Raw genomic sequence first — 18417 nt, forward strand, 5'->3', positions numbered from 1 at the left:
AATGGCTCCTCTGGACTGCAGCTGTATCCAGGTTACAGCCGGGCCTGGACGGCCTGGACGGCCTGGACAGGCAGAAAAACGGTTTCCAAACCACAGGAACACACTGAAGTCAACAAACCAGGCCCATAGTGGACCATACTTTCTTGTGTGTGGGTGTTTGAAGTAGAGGAGGCGGAAAGAAGATCTGGGGAAGGGGTTAGTGGGGCAGGGAACTGTGGAGGATGTCAAGAGACAAAAGGCCACGCAAGAAACAGAGACCAAGAAATAGAGACAGTTGAAGAGATGTGGTTTGGCAATAAATGCAGAAGATAGACCCAATAAACCTGGAGGCTCTCATGGGGCAACAGCTGGCATCGGGTGAGAGTGGTGTGTGTGTGTGTGTGTGTGTGTGTGTGTGTGTGTGTGTGTGTGTGTGTGTGTGTGTGTGTGTGTGTGTGTGTATGTGTATGTGTATGTGTATGTGTGTGTGTGTGTGTGTGTGTGTGTGTGTGTGTGTGTGTGTGTGTGTGTGTGTGTGTGTGTGTGTGTGTGTGTATGTGTGTATGTGCGTGTGTGTGTGTGTGTGTGTGTATGTGTGTTTGTATGTGTGTGTGCGTGCGTGCGTGCGTGCGTGTGTGTGTGTGTGCATGCGTGCGTGCGTGTGTGTGTGTGCGTGCGTGTGTGATGAGAGCGAGAGAATGATAGATAGATCAAGTGAGTGTCATAATAACACATTAAGTTAGGTTTTAAAACCTTTTTTAAGCAAATTAAACTTCAAATAAACATAACAGTAAATAATCCGATGACAACAAAAAACAATAAAATAAAACTTAACCAACTAATTTTACCTTCAAACTCAATTAACAATGTGACAAAAACCGTACATTGTGTGGGCACATTCTGATCAAGAACAGAACTTTATGACGGCCAAATCATATGTTTTTTTAAACAGCAAAAACTTGTGGCTGATGTTCGTGCAAATGATATCAAGATATCATACAAATATTATATTGGGTGAGCATGATGCGATAAGGTTCCTAGGTAAGTGCAAGTGATGGCAAAGGCTTGGCCATCTCTTGTTTTCAAAGCTGACAGCAGAATAGGCATTAGCGCTGAGACGAAGGAGCTCAAATTGCAATCCCGTTGGTGTGGGGCTAAAAGGTTTGTAATGCATGGAGTTTAAAGGTCTACTCCTAATGTTTCCTAAAATACTGGCATGCAATTATGTTACATTTTGACACCCCGAACTCAGCATTGTGTGTCCAACATCTCCCCTGTACCACAACAAACACATTAAGACACACACACACCCCCACACACACAGACCCACTTCCTTTGTTGCCGTCTCTGGGAAATCTCACAGCTTGGGTTCTTTAGCTCCTGTTTTGTCTGGACCTCCATTCAAAATGGCCCCCTTATGACCATGCACATTATTGTCCGGGCAGGCAGCCCCCGAGTGGACTGAGGCTCCCTGGGTGCGAGCAGTGATTCATGGCACAAGGGTCTGTAAAAGAGCAGCCTCGCCCCACGATGCAGCCCTTCATGGGGACAAGGAAAACAGAGGCTGTTTGGCAATGGGGGTGAACCCTGTTGAGCCCACACGAGAAGGGGGACGGTCAGTGTGTGTGTGTGTGTGTGTGTGTGTGTGTGTGTGTGTGTGTGTGTGTGTGTGTGTGTGTGTGTGTGTGTGTGTGTGTGTGTGTGTGTGTGTGTGTGTGTGTGTGTGTGCGTTCGTGCGTTCGTGCGTGTGTGTGAGACATGAATGAGTAAGCCAACCTAATGCTCAGTTGTGTCAGTTCTACCCTGCTCCCTATCCCGAGGACTTTTTAACAATCTTAGCTCCGAGGCAAGTGCAAAGTACTAAATGTTTAGGCGTTATCTCTAACACTTTCCCAATCTAACAGCTTGCCGGTTTAAAGGGCACTGGGAAAAAAGACACTGTGAGAAACAAAGAGGGCTCATGAATAAGAGTTGAAAAATGATAGTAGTTGCTAGGGATTGATGAAACCCTATTCAGGTCTTGTGACAGGCAGTGAGGCACACAAATTCTTTCCCCTCAGGCAAGAAGGTGTAATTTCCCCTTTCACTGTCACAAGAGCCAAGTAAAAAATTATCTCTAGCTCAGAGACTGACTGCCTCCAAGTCATTTGTAATGTACAACATGTATGCATCGATCTATCTCTCTATCTATCCATCCATCTATCCTTCTTTCTTTCTTTCTATCCTTCTTTCTTTCTTTCTTTCCTTCCTCGCAGATCAAGACACTCAGAATAGAAACACTGGCATGCAGCTCTGTTGAAACACACACACGCTGAGATGCGGATGGAAATGCTGGCCCCACAGGACACACACACACACACACACACACATACACACACACACCCACATAAAGAGCGGACTGCTGTGGGGCTGACGCAAGACTATCTCTGTCTCACGTGTCTCTCCCCTACGGCCGCCCGCTGCTCCTGACCTTCGAGATGTTTTTCTTTTCCCTCTCCCTTTATTCCTCTCTGTTTCACACTCACACAACACACACTCCTTCGCTCTCTCACTCACTCACTTACTTACTTGCTCAACACACACACACACACACACACACACACACACACACACACACACACACACACACACACACACACACACACACACACACACACACACACACACACACACACACACACACACACACACACACACACACACACACACACACACACACACACACACACACTCCTCTCTTTCTTGTACACTTCCCAGCCCCTCAGTATTTTGTCATTTAAAGGCATTGCGTTTCAGGCCTGGATCAAGCAGATGGGGCTGTGTAAGCATGGCTGCTTTGTCACGCAGCACCTTGGCTTAAATACAGATAGTCCACATGCACTCCTCCCTAAATGCATGCCATGCACACAAACACACCTTCCTGGAAGCAGAGAGACAGCCCAGTTGTGGATGGCTGCTTCATGTGGGCACTGTGTAGCTAATGTTGTGTAATACCAAACTGAAGACATGCTCTACAAAACAGGAACGCAACACAGCAGACAAAGGTATCATCTCAAGCCAGAGAGAGCACCCTAATGTATTCAGTCCTTTATGGAGACCAGTGGTTCGTGCTTTCTATTGACAAAACACTCACAAATACACTCACATATAGGTCAGTGGGTTCATAAGATACGCACTCTCTCAAACACACAAACACACAAACACACACACACACACACACACACACACACACACACACACACACACACACACACACACACACACACACACACACACACACACACACACACACACACACACACACACATAAAATAATGATATGCCCATACCATTAGACACATTTCCCTGTCTTTCTTTCATTTTCTCCGAACATTTGCATATTCCTCTGGGTGTTTGAGCTGAGCAGCTCTTTCCCTTTCCCTTCTCTTGTCTTCCAAGCAACAAATGTCAGCTAATTACACCATGGCAGTTTGGATGAGCTCCATCTTTCCCTGTGCTCTGCTGTGCTTGTTCTCTATGGGGCTGCATGAAGAGTCAGGCATCCAAGACACCAGTTAGGAACAGCCAGCGGTGGGGGTTGATTTACAAGGCTACAAACCCCCCCTCCTCCCCTTTTAGACATTGATTCCCCAAGAGAGAACTCATCAATACTTATCACAAATGATACAACCAGCCCGCACCAACTTGAGGGGGATATAATGTATCCTTCACATCCAAGGATGAAGCAATGGCGGCTGGATAGAATCAGGTCTGGTCACATAAGAGCAACAAGAATAAAAACGGTTTTTACAAAAGATCCCATTTGATCTTGTGACACACTTGCAGGCACAAGTCCATCAAGTCAGGTAGGAGAGAAAAGTGCAAGTCATTGTCTGTGTGTGGAGCAACAAACTGCCACCTTGGTGTGTGTAAAGTGAAGCCTTGAGGACGCAGCCGCGCCCCTGAGTGCTGCTAGTTTTCACACAGAGACACAGAGAGAGAAAGACAGAAAGAAAAGGACGGAGAGAGGAGGAGATTACAGCTGCACATGGCAACACTCATAAACAACTCAGCACAATCCCAGATCCTCACCCCCGAAGCAACATAGGGCACAGTTGACAACCATTTACATTCAGCATCGGCTCTGAACAGATAGCAAAGTCAAAGGATGTTTATTAGGCGCGTACGTTTCAGACAAATATTCTGATTAGAATGGGAGAAATGGAATTAATTGCTTGATTCACTGAATGAACCCCGCATTTGTAATGTAATCATAACAACTGCTTTTCAAGAGGCTCTTGTTCAATTTAATTGGGGGAGAAAAAAACATCCTCTTTCACTGAATGAATGAAAATCAAATTAGGCCTGAAACTGGAGGAGTCGGCAAGTTTGTTCTGGCGTGCCATGAAAAAAACCCCTGCAAAAAGCAGAAGTGTGTGACAAGATTTTTTTTTTAAAAGACACGCGTCAACTGTTTTGTAACACTCAAAATATATATACCACAGGCGCGGAGGGTAAAAGAGGAGATGTGAATGTTGTTAACACTGTGTACTCACTGTTAGAGATGTCTTCAGCTCTTTGACATAACTGCTGTAACACCTGCAGAAAAAGCAGAAATAAAAAATCAGTGTGGTTCAGGTTAAAAATACAAAGTGACTTATAGGAATGAAAAAGTGTTTCCAGCATGCTTTATGATAATAAAACAAAAGACGATATGCAGTATTGTGATGATGGTGGAAGTGTTTCTGTTTGAGAGCCTAAAGGGTATGGAGCCCCAGAAAACTACCTGGATATCAAAGTTAGAGTTACACAGCTTAGTATCTGTGGTTTTCAGACACATCAAACAGAAAATACAGTGACGTCTGAAACACAGCTGTGGCGCACACACACACACACACACACACACACACACACACACACACACACACACACACACACACACACACACACACACACACACACACACACACACACACACACACACACACACACACACACACACACACACACACACACACACACACACACACACACACACACACACACACACACACACACACACACACAGACAGACAGAGAAAAATATACACGTACATAAAAAAGTCTCTTTCTTCCTGAACCCTTTCTTGCAAAACCTGTTTGTTAGAAATGGATCTAGACACTGGAGCTTTGAGTGTGAGGATATTTTCCACAAACACAAGACAGTTCTTGCAGAGAACCAAGCCTTGCCGGTGTTCTCACGCCCATCTCTCAAGGATTGTCTCTAAGGCCCTCCTGTGCTCTTACAGCCTGAGCCTAATCTGAGCAGCTCACCATAACAGACGCCACCCTGCTATGGTTATTACAGGAGCAAGCAAACACATGCAGATTCAACAACATGTTCTTCACGCTCATATATATACGCTTTTTCTTGAATAGGATTTCTGACGGATACGAAAACAAGATGTTTCTACTTCAATGTCAGTTATGTCATGGTTAGCTGTCATCAAACAGCAGAAACACAAACTCCTCCTCAGACACATCAGACAGACATAGGGAGGCAGGCTCTGCTGGACATTTCCAGACAGACACACTAACACACACACACACACACACACACACACCCAGTGTTTCAGCTTGTGTGGGAAGCTCCCTAACAAGGTTTTGTTGACAGTAAACACATCCATCTGGTCACAAGCAACAGAATCAAGTCTGGTGGACATTTCATGAGCGAGTATGTGGTCAACGATACATCCCTTCTTTTTAATTAGTAATATCGCACACAGTTTGAAATATGCTGTGTTATGAAGTAATATCTGTAAATGTCCCTTTTTAGATCGACTGCCGTGGAAAATAAGAAAATGGATATATTGCACTTCCTGAGTGATTTTCTTTTGTATGCCCTCCAGTCATGTCTAAGTCTGTGATACATAATGCTACACACATCTGTCATTACAGCTCAATTGATCACTGAACAGCAATCACCTAGACTAGCGCTGTTGATAATAACCGCACTGATCGAACTGCAATGGTCCCGTTCATTATCTGCTCTTACACCGACAGACTGACAAACACAAACACACACACACACACACACACACACACACACACACACACACACACACACACACACACACACACACACACACACACACACACACACACACACACACACACACACACACACACACACACACACACACACACACACACACACACACACACACACACACACACACACACACACACACACACACACACACACACACACACACACACAGACTACAGACACACACTTTGATAACTCATCGCATTGATAACGATAACAGAGAGCCAGGTAGGCTGAATTCATCTTCAGCTTTTTCATAAAAGCCTATTAGTGGATGATTAAAGGATCTCTGCTCATGGGGCTTCAGCACAGAAAATGATTTGCCAGCCACAAGGCAGGTGAATTACACTGGATAAGAAAGCCAGTGCTGTCTGCCATCATTTGCCTGACTGAGAATCAGGCTGTTAGTCTATTAACCTTCTCTTACTGTAGGATCCTACCAGCTTTACATCAATGGCACATGGATGAAACATCACAAAAGACTCTACTAAACGCCTGTAGTCTTCTTCAACTCATATACTACCATCATAAATTATTGAATTGTTAGCTTCAGCCCAATTATCAATATATGATAACTATTACCCCGATATGACGTCATCACATTGATAATTGTGTTGAAGTCCACAGCCTCAAGATTATTCGTGTGTAGTCAAATAAGACTTTTACTTGAAACTGATTGAGATTATAAGCGTGTGGTGCAGTGCGTTGTGTGTATGTGTTGGGATCAGGGGGTCACAGGTTCAAACCCCACTGCAGTCAGCATGTCGTTGTGTCCCTGGGCAAGACACTTCACTCCAAATTGCTCCTGTGGGGATTGCCCACATTGAGTATGTAAGTCGCTTTGGATATGTAATGTAATGTCATCATTTGACCATTATTTACTAATTGTTGCAGCTCTATATGATATATAACAATTGAACAAACTGGTATGTAAAATAACAAGTCAGATTTAAACTATGATATCACACAAGCATAAAAGAAGGTTTAGCTGGGTGTCCATTGAATGACAGAACACAAATCATCACAAGAGCTATTTGTGATAGCCTAAAGCCAACAAAATGACACAACACATTACTGCCATAAGTTATGTTAGTGACCTTATTTCCTTTTGGGTAACAATCCAAATGCCATTTTTATTATAGCCAGCATTACTTTGTAATTTCCATCTAATTAACTAGAAAGGTTATAAAACACAAGTGGAAAAGGAACTATCTGCAGAGTTATAATGACCTGCATTTAGACTCCAGGCATGTTTGCACATGGACAGTGTACAACAGAACTGTTATGACGTCTCTCTGAATTGTCTTGTTTGGTTTCTCTAATCTGCTCACCCTTTGCCTCAGCCACACAGATGTTGACTTTACTTTAGGCTCGCAGGCAACGTCAGGGTTGAACACAAAAGGTCTGTTCTAGCCACAAAAAGACAAAGAAAAGGGAAGAAAGAAAGACAGAAAAAAAGAAAGAGAGAAAGAAAAGTATGTTTCATGCGAGACTCCTTTAAAAAAAAACTCTGTCATTTGAGCATGAAAAACAAGTTGACTCTGAACAGACACATATTGAGATGGGCCTAAAATCCCTTGCTTTTTAATATTTGATGCCTTGTTAGAAGAGCGACACTGGTGAGGTGTTTGCCTCTGTTGTCTCTGTTGATCTCTGGCACACCAGCCCAGTGGGAGTGAGTTAGCCAGACTTGGCCGCAGACATTTTCCTGATGCCCCCAGAACAAAACAGGCACGTCTTGACAGTCTGTCCGCCACCGACTCGTCACACAATCAGTTGCAGGAAACCAATCCCTAAATAGCAGTGATTCATCTCTTCATCACACACAATGCCCGTACACAGTGCACAAAGAAGCTCTCTCTTCCTCTCTCTCTGTCTTACCCTATCTGCCTCAACCCCTTCCCCCCCGGTGTGGTCTCTCATGCTGCTTAAAAATAAGTGCTTCTCCCAGCTTTCTTCGCCGTGTGATTTACTGGCAGTGTTTAACTGCAGGGCAGCATCTTTTATTGTTACATGATCCGGGCTGAAAGCTGACAAAATGGAATCTACCTTTGTATATGTTCAGGGCAAAGTAGGGAGCGGGTGGAGGAATACAAAAACTTGTGTGAGAAGCGTTTGTCTAAGTGCAATTCAAATCCTCCCAGCCTCCCGGTGCTGTGTGTGTTTGTCATTCCACTAAATGGTTTCTTCCTTGACTTGATGGAGCAAGTGCCATCTCAAGGGAACAGGTTACACCACACACATAAAGTAAAGCGCTATGAGACTGGAAAAAGCTCAGAACATTAGTGCCATCCATTTGTGAGCGGTGAAATATATATATGAAATACCCAGCAGTATTGTGTGCCTGTGTCTTCTTCTTTGTATATGCATGTTTTTGTGTTTCCATGATAACTCTTCCCCTAATGGCAGAGAGCCCTCGTTGCTGCATTAGCCAATCCACTTCCTTCCCTTACTTTTCTTTGCAGAGATACATCTCCTTCAGATCAGATATGCAGTCAACCTGGCCTGGCATGGTGACTGTGCACCGTTCCATTTGGAACAATGATATCAGTACAGTGTGTGAGCAGATCATCAGCAGAGGATAATCAGTGCGGCACAGGCCCACACAACAGGTTCGGTGTATAGTTACAGCCTCGCTGATCCATCAAGATGACGTGTGAAGGTCAGAGTAGCCGTGACCAACACAGCTGTCACATCTCCTCCCAGCACCCTGTTGGATAACTGGCCTTCCAAAACACTCAGCACGAAACACGGCCAAGTGGGAAGCACGGGGCCAAGGCCAGCAGAACATGCCTGCTATAACCCAGGCTGAGCTTGTTTCCTGACATGAACACCCGCTATAAAATCACTTGGAATCAGAGCTGTTTCAAACGACAACTGCAACTATGAAAATAAAACTCTAGGCATACCCAACAATGAAAATATTTAGACGTATAGTGTTTGCATTCAAGATTTGATTCAACACCCAATACAGACATTTATAAATGACTACCAGCTCTGTGGAGTAAAATGCTACAGTGGAGCTGTGTGGAGAACAGATGTGAATTCACTTTGATTGTGTGTGTGTGTGTGTGTGTGTGTGTGTGTGTGTGTGTGTGTGTGTGTGTGTGTGTGTGTGTGTGTGTGTGTGTGTGTGTGTGTGTGTGTGTGTGTGTGTGTGTGTGTGTGTCACTATTAAATGCATCTGCTGTCTCCTTGATCAAGGGAGTCAATAAAGGGCCAGTCCTGTCAAACCCTCAGGCATGAGTGTATATACACATATGTGCCTGTGCGTGTGTGTCCCTGTGTGTGTCCTTGTGTGTGTCCTTGTGTGTGTGTGTGTGTGTGTGTGTGTGTGTGTGTGTGTGTGTGTGTGTGTGTGTGTGTGTGTGTGTGTGTGTGTGTGTGTGTGTGTGTGTGTGTGTGTGTGTGTGTGTGTGTGTGTGTGTGTGTGTGTGTGTGTGTGTGTGTGTGTGTGTGTGTGTGTGTGTGTGTTTGTGTGTGTGGGTGTGTGTTAGTGTGTATATGTGTGTATATGTGTGTATGTGTGTGTCTGTGTGTTATGGTCAGAATCTGAAGTACTTTGACAGGTGAGTGATTGAGTGCTTTCATTTCCCTCCAGCGACAACAAGACATGCACACACAAACACACATGTAATACACACACACACATACACACACACACACACACAAACAGAACACACACACAGATTGGAGGACTGAGAGAGCAAGAGAGAGCTGTTGTTTCCTAAAGGATGCTGCTCCTGCCTGCATGCTTAAATTAGCTCTAAATGTTTGGATTACACACGGGAGCTCTCACAGAGGATTTAGCAGCCATAGCCTGGAGGATGTGTGGATGTTTCCATCCACACACACACACACACACACACACACACACACACACACACACACACACACACACACACACACACACACACACACACACACACACACACACACACACACACACACACACACACACACACACACACACACACACACACACACAAACAAATCTGTCCTTATACAGATCACAAACATGTGTCACCTAATTATCACTCACTATAGTCTGTGAGTCCTTGACAACATAACATGAGAAGCATCCATCTTACCAGGAATAAGGAGATGGGTTGATATCTAAAAGCAACATGTGGCTCTAAATGGTGTTTAAACAGCTGCAACAAAACATTTCATTCACCAGGTTTTCTGCTATGGGGGGACAGTGTTTCCACATTACACTTTTTTAAGAGTGCAGTCTTGGCTTCTGCTGGTGGGGGGAGGATAGGATATGCTTGCCGACATAGAGACAGGGAGAGAAAGGAGGAGAAAAAGAGAAGGGGAATGAGGGAGGTCAGTGCCCCCAGTCTCAGATAAAGGCCCTCTCCCTCCCTTCTGCCTCGGCTTTCGAAGCCCCTGCCAGGATCGAGAGGCGTCTCACGTTACAGCTGTCTCTCAGTGTCATCGTTCAGTAAGAGAGTGCACAAGCGAAAGAGAGCGAGAGACAGACCGAGTGTGAGAGAGACATAGAGAGAGGGGGAAAGCGGGACAATGCCAGAGAGCGAGCGGGACGGCTTTCATAGCTGGACAAGAGAAAAACAACAACAGCAGCAGCAGGTTCAACTGGCTCAGGAAAAACCGTGTGGTGTGCCATGTTTTAAAAGTTATTGCAACATAAATGTTCACTAATATTCAGAGCCTTTTGAAATTGCTGAAATGTGCCATGACCTTTTCAAGACAAATTATTTCAAATGAAGTGTGAACAGGGAAAGTCAGAGCGTTTCCTCTTCACCAACAGGGACTAACTGAGCATGTAAAGACGTAAGGACTGCGTGCCATAAGGCTTCTGTGGATTACACATTATTGAGTCGCCTCTTCACATGAGTCTCCATTTTTAACCTTAAAATTCTAAAAACAGCAGCTTATCCTAGGTCCAAAGATAACTAATCCAATGACTGCTAGCATTTCAGCCGGCGCTGCTAACAAGGTGAGGCCATGTAGGTCACTCTGAGTTTAGTTTAATTTTGATTCAACCCTCGTTTCTTTCCTATGCCTTTCCCTGGAGATAAATAAAGGACGCCCAAGAGTTCCAGATAAAAAGTTCACACAGGGAAAACGGGCTATATGATGATTTTCACTCAAAACAGTATTGCACTTACATATCTGACAGAGTGAGAGCTGATTGAACCAGGGAGGTTGACATAAAACATGAATCTGAACAAACACACACAGCCATGTAGAGCTCAAAACTGCTTTTCTTTGAGTTTTCTTTATCCTTGTCATTTCTCATGGCGTTCTGTAGGAGTTCAATATTTATAATTCTGGCTTAGCTTGGAGCAGGCTTTGCCAGCACAGCTAAAATAAAAAGCCTTTGTGGCAGCAGTGACCAGATTTTAAATGCGGAAGAAGATCAATAAGTGGGGGCTGTCGAGGCACAATCTCATGCATTTGTGTGTATGTGTGTGTGTCCTGTCCCTATGCGTAACTGCTTGCGTTCTGACAGCAGATGTGTGTGTGTGTGTTTGTGTGTAGATGTGTGTGTCTACGTGCATCCAAACATCCAGCGAGGCTCACAGCTCCCCTGCCTCCTACAAGCTATTTCTATAGTATCATCAAGAACCCCTCTGACCCAGGAGGCACGCCAATAGAGAAACCAATATCATTCCCATTCCCACATCCAAACCTTCTTCCTATTGCTTTTCCATTCCCAGCATCCTTTTCCCATCTGAGCGCAGCCATCATGGGTGAATTGTGGAGAAAAGTGTAAATATAGGCCCCCTGCTACAGATTGACAATGTCAAGGTGTGGTAAACATCACACTAAATAGCAGGTTTTACAGAAAAGGTTGACATTTCCATAATCAAGTTTCTGCTGAAACAACATGATGGGCTCCTCAACAAGACAGGGAGAAAAATGAACAAAAACACTTTTTGTTTTCTTGGTGATAGATCATCTTTTCGTTGTATCAACACATCCTTTTTCAGTTTTGTTAAAATATCCTGAATGTCTCTTTTTCTTGAAGCCAAATAACACAAATGTGATTTCTTTTCAGGGGAAGAAATGCATTCATAATCTTGCCATATTTGTTGTCACTCTTATAAAGAACACATTAAATGGATCCTTTCAGCTCACATAAAGTCAAAACCTTCTTTGCTATGTCTTCACCGCATGAATAGGTGATGCACACAAACACTGAATTATAAGGACTTGTATACAAGCTGTTGTATGGCTCCAGAAAAACAAGAAATACATCTGTATCTCTGCCTCCTCATTGATGTGGAAAACAAAAGTAGCCTTGAAATGGAAAAATCATCAGGACCTTTGGAGACTTCATTAAAAGAAACTAGCCTGGACTTTCCAAACAAGGCATCTCTTTGGAGGGTAAAATCAACCTTTTCACCTTGCTGGTGGAAAAACAGGCATCCAAACGAGACAGAGCGAGCACAAACAACCTTGACTTTCATCAAGGAAATTCTCACATTGAATGATAAATAGAGGCCCAGGGACGAACAGCAAAGAAGCAGCTTATCGTCTTTCCCTCCCAAATTTGGCCGCTCTGTCTTCTTTCTCCTGAAGGTCAACGCGGGGTGACCCACTTGCACTTTACACTGTTTATTGTCTGGTAATTAATCCACCATATGTAATCCACACAAAAATGTAGAGACAACTAAAGAGGCTGTTGATTTGTTTAGACTTAATTAACAGTTGAGATTCTTCATTTGTTTCTACAACAGGAGGCATATGTGCCCTATCTCATTAGCCTGGCTTTCAAAATGTAGATGTATTTCTCATTGTACAGAAACAGGCCCGAAATGTCAGCTCAGATAAAGCCAGAGTATGGAGGATGACATTAAAAGTAGTCACTGGGCATGTTATTAGACAATTATTGTGTACCATGGTGATTATCAGGACAGCCTGTGAACCTGCAGTGTTACCAAAATAGCAAGGTAACATAAGGTTAGGTAGATGATCTGAGAGCTAACCAACCTTCCAGCTGGGAGGCCATGTAAACACGTATCAATATGTGAGTATTGTAACATGCAGGCACACAACAGCAGGCCAGGACAGACACAGCAGCTCCAATTTGATCTGTAACAATAAGAGGCATTATCAATCTCATGCCTGGAAGCTTTTAGGGCTGTCGCTTGAACGCATCTTCTTCTCAAAGAACCATTAGCCCTTATAGGATTAATGTCAACTTCCAAAAACATCTTTTTAAAGTCCTCCGTTTCTTGGTACATTATTTGATTTGTCATTACAGTTTTCTGCGTGCGATGGTGAGGGATGAGAAAATATGATCAGGAGTCCGTCTAACATTAGTTCTTGAATCGTTTGGTTAACACAGAGCAGACCTCTACTTCCTCTCTACATTTCACAGCTCCGTGTCAGCGCTCACATGCGGAGATTTGACAGGCCTCCCAGATGGCCATTATTATCAAAGATTGTTTTTGGGTCTAATGAATCTCTGTCTAAATTTTAAATACTGATTATAATGGCAAGGAATATTTAGGGTAGAAGTCATACACAGACTTTATACGCATACAAAAGTATCTTGATCAAATACGTTTTGACGCAAAAGGTACATACATCTGGCATCAACATTTTGTCTGTCATATACTGCCTACCTCACTCAAGTCAGTGATGTTTTACCAGCAACAAACTCGTTGATAGATATGTGCAATACTGAACGTTTTATAACATTTTAAATAAATGATCATTTCTATGTTAATTTTACCAATACTGATACAACCATAATATTTCCGAATTAAAGCATTGAAGTGTAAAACAAGTGCCATCCCTACAAAAGCAAACATCTCAACACACTGCCAGACTCACTCTTGTCCTGAGTTAATAATCACGTTTCTGCAGTCATTTGAAAGGATGAGCACCCTTTTGGTATATTTTTGTACATCATTAATCATCACAACAGTTTAATATTTTCAGAACAGGTGAGCGATTGTTACAACAGAGATAGTATATTGTAGCAGAAACACATTACATTCACACGAATGCACTTGTTTGCTCTTATGCACACTTCCATTACAAGAAAAAACATATGGGCAAGTGTTGCTTCATACAAATGACTTGATCAATATATCATGCACACCTAATACATCTCACTTCACTTCATTTTCCAAAGAAAAAAAAGATATCCTCATATTCAATAGTAAAGGATTACAGAGAATACAGCCATGTGTGTGCACATGGGATTGTCTTCTCAAAAGCTGTCCAAGTTCTGTCAGATTCAGCAACCCCCAGACACAGAGCTCGTGAACCTAATTTCACCTAATCAGCTTAGTCAATAGCAACCGTTTGCTGTGACTTTGGTAGACATGCAAATAGAGCTTAACTATGTCTATCCTTAATTCCTGAATGTTCAAGTCAAGCAGAAGTCCTCCTTTATCTCTTAAAAAACAACAGTTCCAATTTGAGAGAGAGAAAGAAAGAGAAGCAAAGAGAGAAAAAGAGAGGGATAGAGATTAAAACTCTATCGGAGAGGTTTTTGGTTTTTCTTGGCCTGGAAAGAAGAGACATCTCAGATTTGAGTGTGCTTGAGGTAGCTCAGTGTGTTTTCATTTCAAACCAACATGGCAAACAATTTCTGACATATTTGTTCCCCTTTCTTCACTCTTGCTCACTCTCTTACAAATGATGGGAACACACACTGCACAAATATATTTCTTCTGTGGGTTGGTAAGTATGTTTAGCTGCAGCAAGCGCACATATAAACACACACATTTTCAAAGAAATCTGGCCAAAACGACACCAACAACAGATAGTTAGTGGTGGAAATCTGTGAGACATTGTTCTGTTTCAATTCACTGATACCACTAATGGCTTCTTAGCAGCTCCATGAAATCAAGCAGCTGTCATGTCGATGCATCAGCAGGGAGAGGAGGGAGAGCCATCCCCATAAGGACAGAGGCACCGCGCCTTCATGTTTGGCTAAACATCTGCTCCTCTGCACTCCAGCTTTGCAGCAATAAACGGGCAAACAAAAGAGGTGGGAGGTGAAATGATCAGATTTTCCATTTCAAAGCATTTGTTCGGTTTGTTTTCCTTTCCCCTCCTCTCTCTAAACTGCTTACAGGACATGGGGGAAGAAAGTGAGCTCAAGTTTTATCTGTGAGGGACAGAGCAAATGCCCAAGCTAAAATGACACCTTTTTGTAAGATGGATGACAAATAATTAAGGTCACCATTTTACCGGAATCAGTTTTCTTAACTGCTGCAAAAACAGTATTATTATATCTCAGTCAGGGGGGATTTAACCGTGCATGTGTGTGAAATGACAAGAGATGCACGTGCAAGTGTGCATGTCTTATGTGTCAATCTGAAAAATCGATCAATCTTCCATCAATTCAACTCTGTGTAGCCTAAACAACACCATAAGACTAAACCAATAAAGGTTCATTTACAGGCCAATAAATACCTTTTTTAATCACATAATTATTTCAAACAACCGTGCAATTCAAAAGACTTCTAATCACTTGTTATTTGGCAGTTACATCCAGTTACATTTAATTTCGACTGTTCTCCCCTTAATAGGATTCTTGGTAATTAATATCCTTCCTTCCTTCCTTCTCTCCCTCCTCCTCCCTTCCTTCATTCATTCATGTTCAGTTGGAAAGATACACAGAAAGCAGTAGGCTACTGAGTAAACTTTTGAAAAACATTTAAAAACAAATAGGATACATTTAGAATGTGCACTTTTGTGATTGAGGTTGTAGGCGACCACCATGTCCACCTGTCTCTCCAAACAAACACAATCATGACATATCACATTACGTCACTTTGTATTTGTTTTAACAGCAAACGTCTCGGCCACAACACAAACTGTACCCTCGTTCAGATAAAAAAAAATAGTTTTGAAATGATTGCTGACAATCTATTAAACACCTTAATTTTCTTTCGAGAAAATCACAAGATCCTCTTCCTCATTTGTCTTAACAACTCTCAAACTTTGGTTAAACTTGCCACAAAAAAAACGTGGATCCATTTCCTTTTAAAGTAGCCTGTCTGTTTGTGTCAGAGATAGTTAGGGTAGGGGGGAGGCAGAAGTGCTTGGGGGACGAATTTAAAATAACCAAGATGGCGAGAGGCTTGTTGTTTTGGAAGGGGCAGAAAAAATGGAGGATATTGTAATATACACAAAGGGATACATTTCAACAACTCGGCCAAGCCGCTGCTAGCTGCATGCCTCTCGGTTTGAGGAAGCGACCGCGATAGCAGCTCCGAGGCAGGCTGCCCGGAGATTACCCCAGCTACACGAAAAGCTAAAAAACTCTGACCCGCTGTTGAAAAAGAAACGAATAATACACCTCCAAGTTAATCCGAAACGAATGGGATATTTATGTATTTGTTGATAATTGTTTTATTTTCGCGTCGAGGGACTGTTAAACTGGATAGGCTTTAACGGACTTGCAGCGAGGACCAGCGGCAGTTACCCCTTTAACGTTGACGGTTACGGAACATCCAGCATCAAAAACGCAACCAAAACCGAGTACCACACGGTTTTTAAAGGCAGAACAGAGACCACAACGAACCCCCTCTTTAAAAAGTTTAATTTCTCGACCATTAAACAAGTTATAAAATAGCCTAAGTGGAAGGTACGAGAGAAAAGCAGAGGGACACAAAGACGATTCCCACTATCAGGTCACCACTCAAAAGAGGAAGGGAGAAAAACCCTTCGTTTTTATATTAAAGAGAAACAAACTTTCCATATTTCAATGAATCTACCGCTATCTACTACACCGACTACACAAATTACAGTGTAAAACAATCTAATAAGCAGTTTACACAAGCTGAAAAAGAAGAAGCTAAGAAAGTAGAGCCGAAGCCAGATCTACGCGGCTCATCGCTTGTTCTGTGATGAGGGGGAAAACAGCGTCAGAGAAATAAAACACTTACCTTTTTTTAGTTTCGACACTTTACTTATTTCCAACGTGCGGTTTAGTTCAACTAACACTTCGGCTCGGTCTTCTTCTTGCCTCTTTTTTTCCTTGGTCGGTTTTGGTTATGAAAGAGAGGTCGGGGACGAATGATAAAGAAGGGAATTGGGCAGTAATTGAGTCTCGGTGTGTGAGTGTGTGTGTGTTAGTTACTAACAGCAGATTGAAGGAGACTCTTCTCAAGGTTTATTCAGCTCCACTTCAAGGAACCGACCTGACGTCAGCTCACTACTGCCACACAAAGAAAACTTATTATTTGTGCAGCGGCCGTAGTAAGCGAAGAGGATACTGTTATTGTCCGTTATTACTTTAAACGCGATGTTGTCATTAGCACACACAGATCTGGCAGCGATCTCACGGTAACTTTATTTATGATAGTAGCGGCTTAACCCATATAGACATATGGCCATTATCGGCCACTATTGTAAACAAATAACATAATAAATAAATAGACAAAAAACATTTATTAACGTTTTCCACTCTATAAGACACAACTTTTATACAACTTTGATTCGTTTTATTAATCATTTCGATGTCGATTATAGTCTGAATTTATTAAAATATTTGCATTTTACATGACATTGTCAACATTTGTATTTCATACAACAGCATAGGATTTTGTTTTGATTATGGATTTAGGATGTGCTTTATGAATAAAGAGGAGTTCATTATTAGTGTAACCTGTTACCAGAATATATTTGGCATTTGGCTTTTAAATTAGGTCCACTTAATCAATCTTCAACAAAGTTGATGATTGAATGATTTCATTTATTCAGATAAAATTGGTATTCAAGAAACTGAAGGCTCGGGTGATGATGGATTAAGGTGGAATCAACAATAATGATTAAATCGACATAAATAAAAAGGCTGATTTAAAAATGGTCTCATATAATGGTCTATATATCTATAGTTACAGTGATGTTGTATCTCTATAGATCCCTAAAGTGTCTCCACCCCTCAGAAGATAGATGATCAAACAAATACAAATGTATTTCACAAAGGCTCTAATTTAGAAGGCAATTGCCAAACAAAAACAGAAATGGGACAGATCTTCCTCGGGATAGGATCAATACATTGCCTGGCAAAGACAGCCATCTGTGCCTAATTGTATGCTTTACCTCCTCTTCTGAACACACAATAAGCAACAGGCTGAACGCAGGCCCTCTGACCCAGACTAGGTTTCCAGACGGGGGAAGATTATTTCATTCAACTGGAAAACAACAAGGGGGTGGGGTGGTGGGGAGTTTTTTTTTTTTTTTTGCAGATGGAGTGGGCAACTGTTCTTATATGCCCCACCCTGATGAGGATGGGTCACAGGCCAGAGCCAACTGGTGTGTGTATCTCTACATGTCACACCACCCCTGGTAGTTTCCATTTTAACAGGTATTATACTGGATTAACATACTGTCCGCTGTTAGTTTATAGACACCCAATAAATCACATG

General features: G+C 42.5%; 1 protein-coding gene across 13 annotated transcripts in view; it reads right to left on the minus strand.

Moving 5' to 3' along the window:
* Positions 1 to 17149, minus strand: part of baz2ba (bromodomain adjacent to zinc finger domain, 2Ba) — a 65720-nt gene extending 48571 nt beyond the window's left edge. For 12 of the 13 annotated variants that reach the window (XM_079667128.1, XM_079667125.1, XM_079667127.1 and 9 more), the window contains exons 1-2: positions 16933 to 17148; positions 4515 to 4557 (exon numbers count right to left, since the gene is read on the minus strand). The gene's annotated coding sequence lies outside the window, so the exon portion shown is untranslated. Of the gene's footprint in view, positions 1 to 4514; positions 4558 to 16932 lie in introns of all 13 variants that reach the window. The other variant, XM_079667135.1, reaches the window with a different exon arrangement.
* Between the last annotated feature and the right edge of the window lie 1268 nt (positions 17150 to 18417).

Source organism: Notothenia rossii (genome assembly GCF_949606895.1).
Source record: "Notothenia rossii genome assembly, chromosome: 2".
NCBI lineage: Eukaryota > Metazoa > Chordata > Actinopteri > Perciformes > Nototheniidae > Notothenia > Notothenia rossii.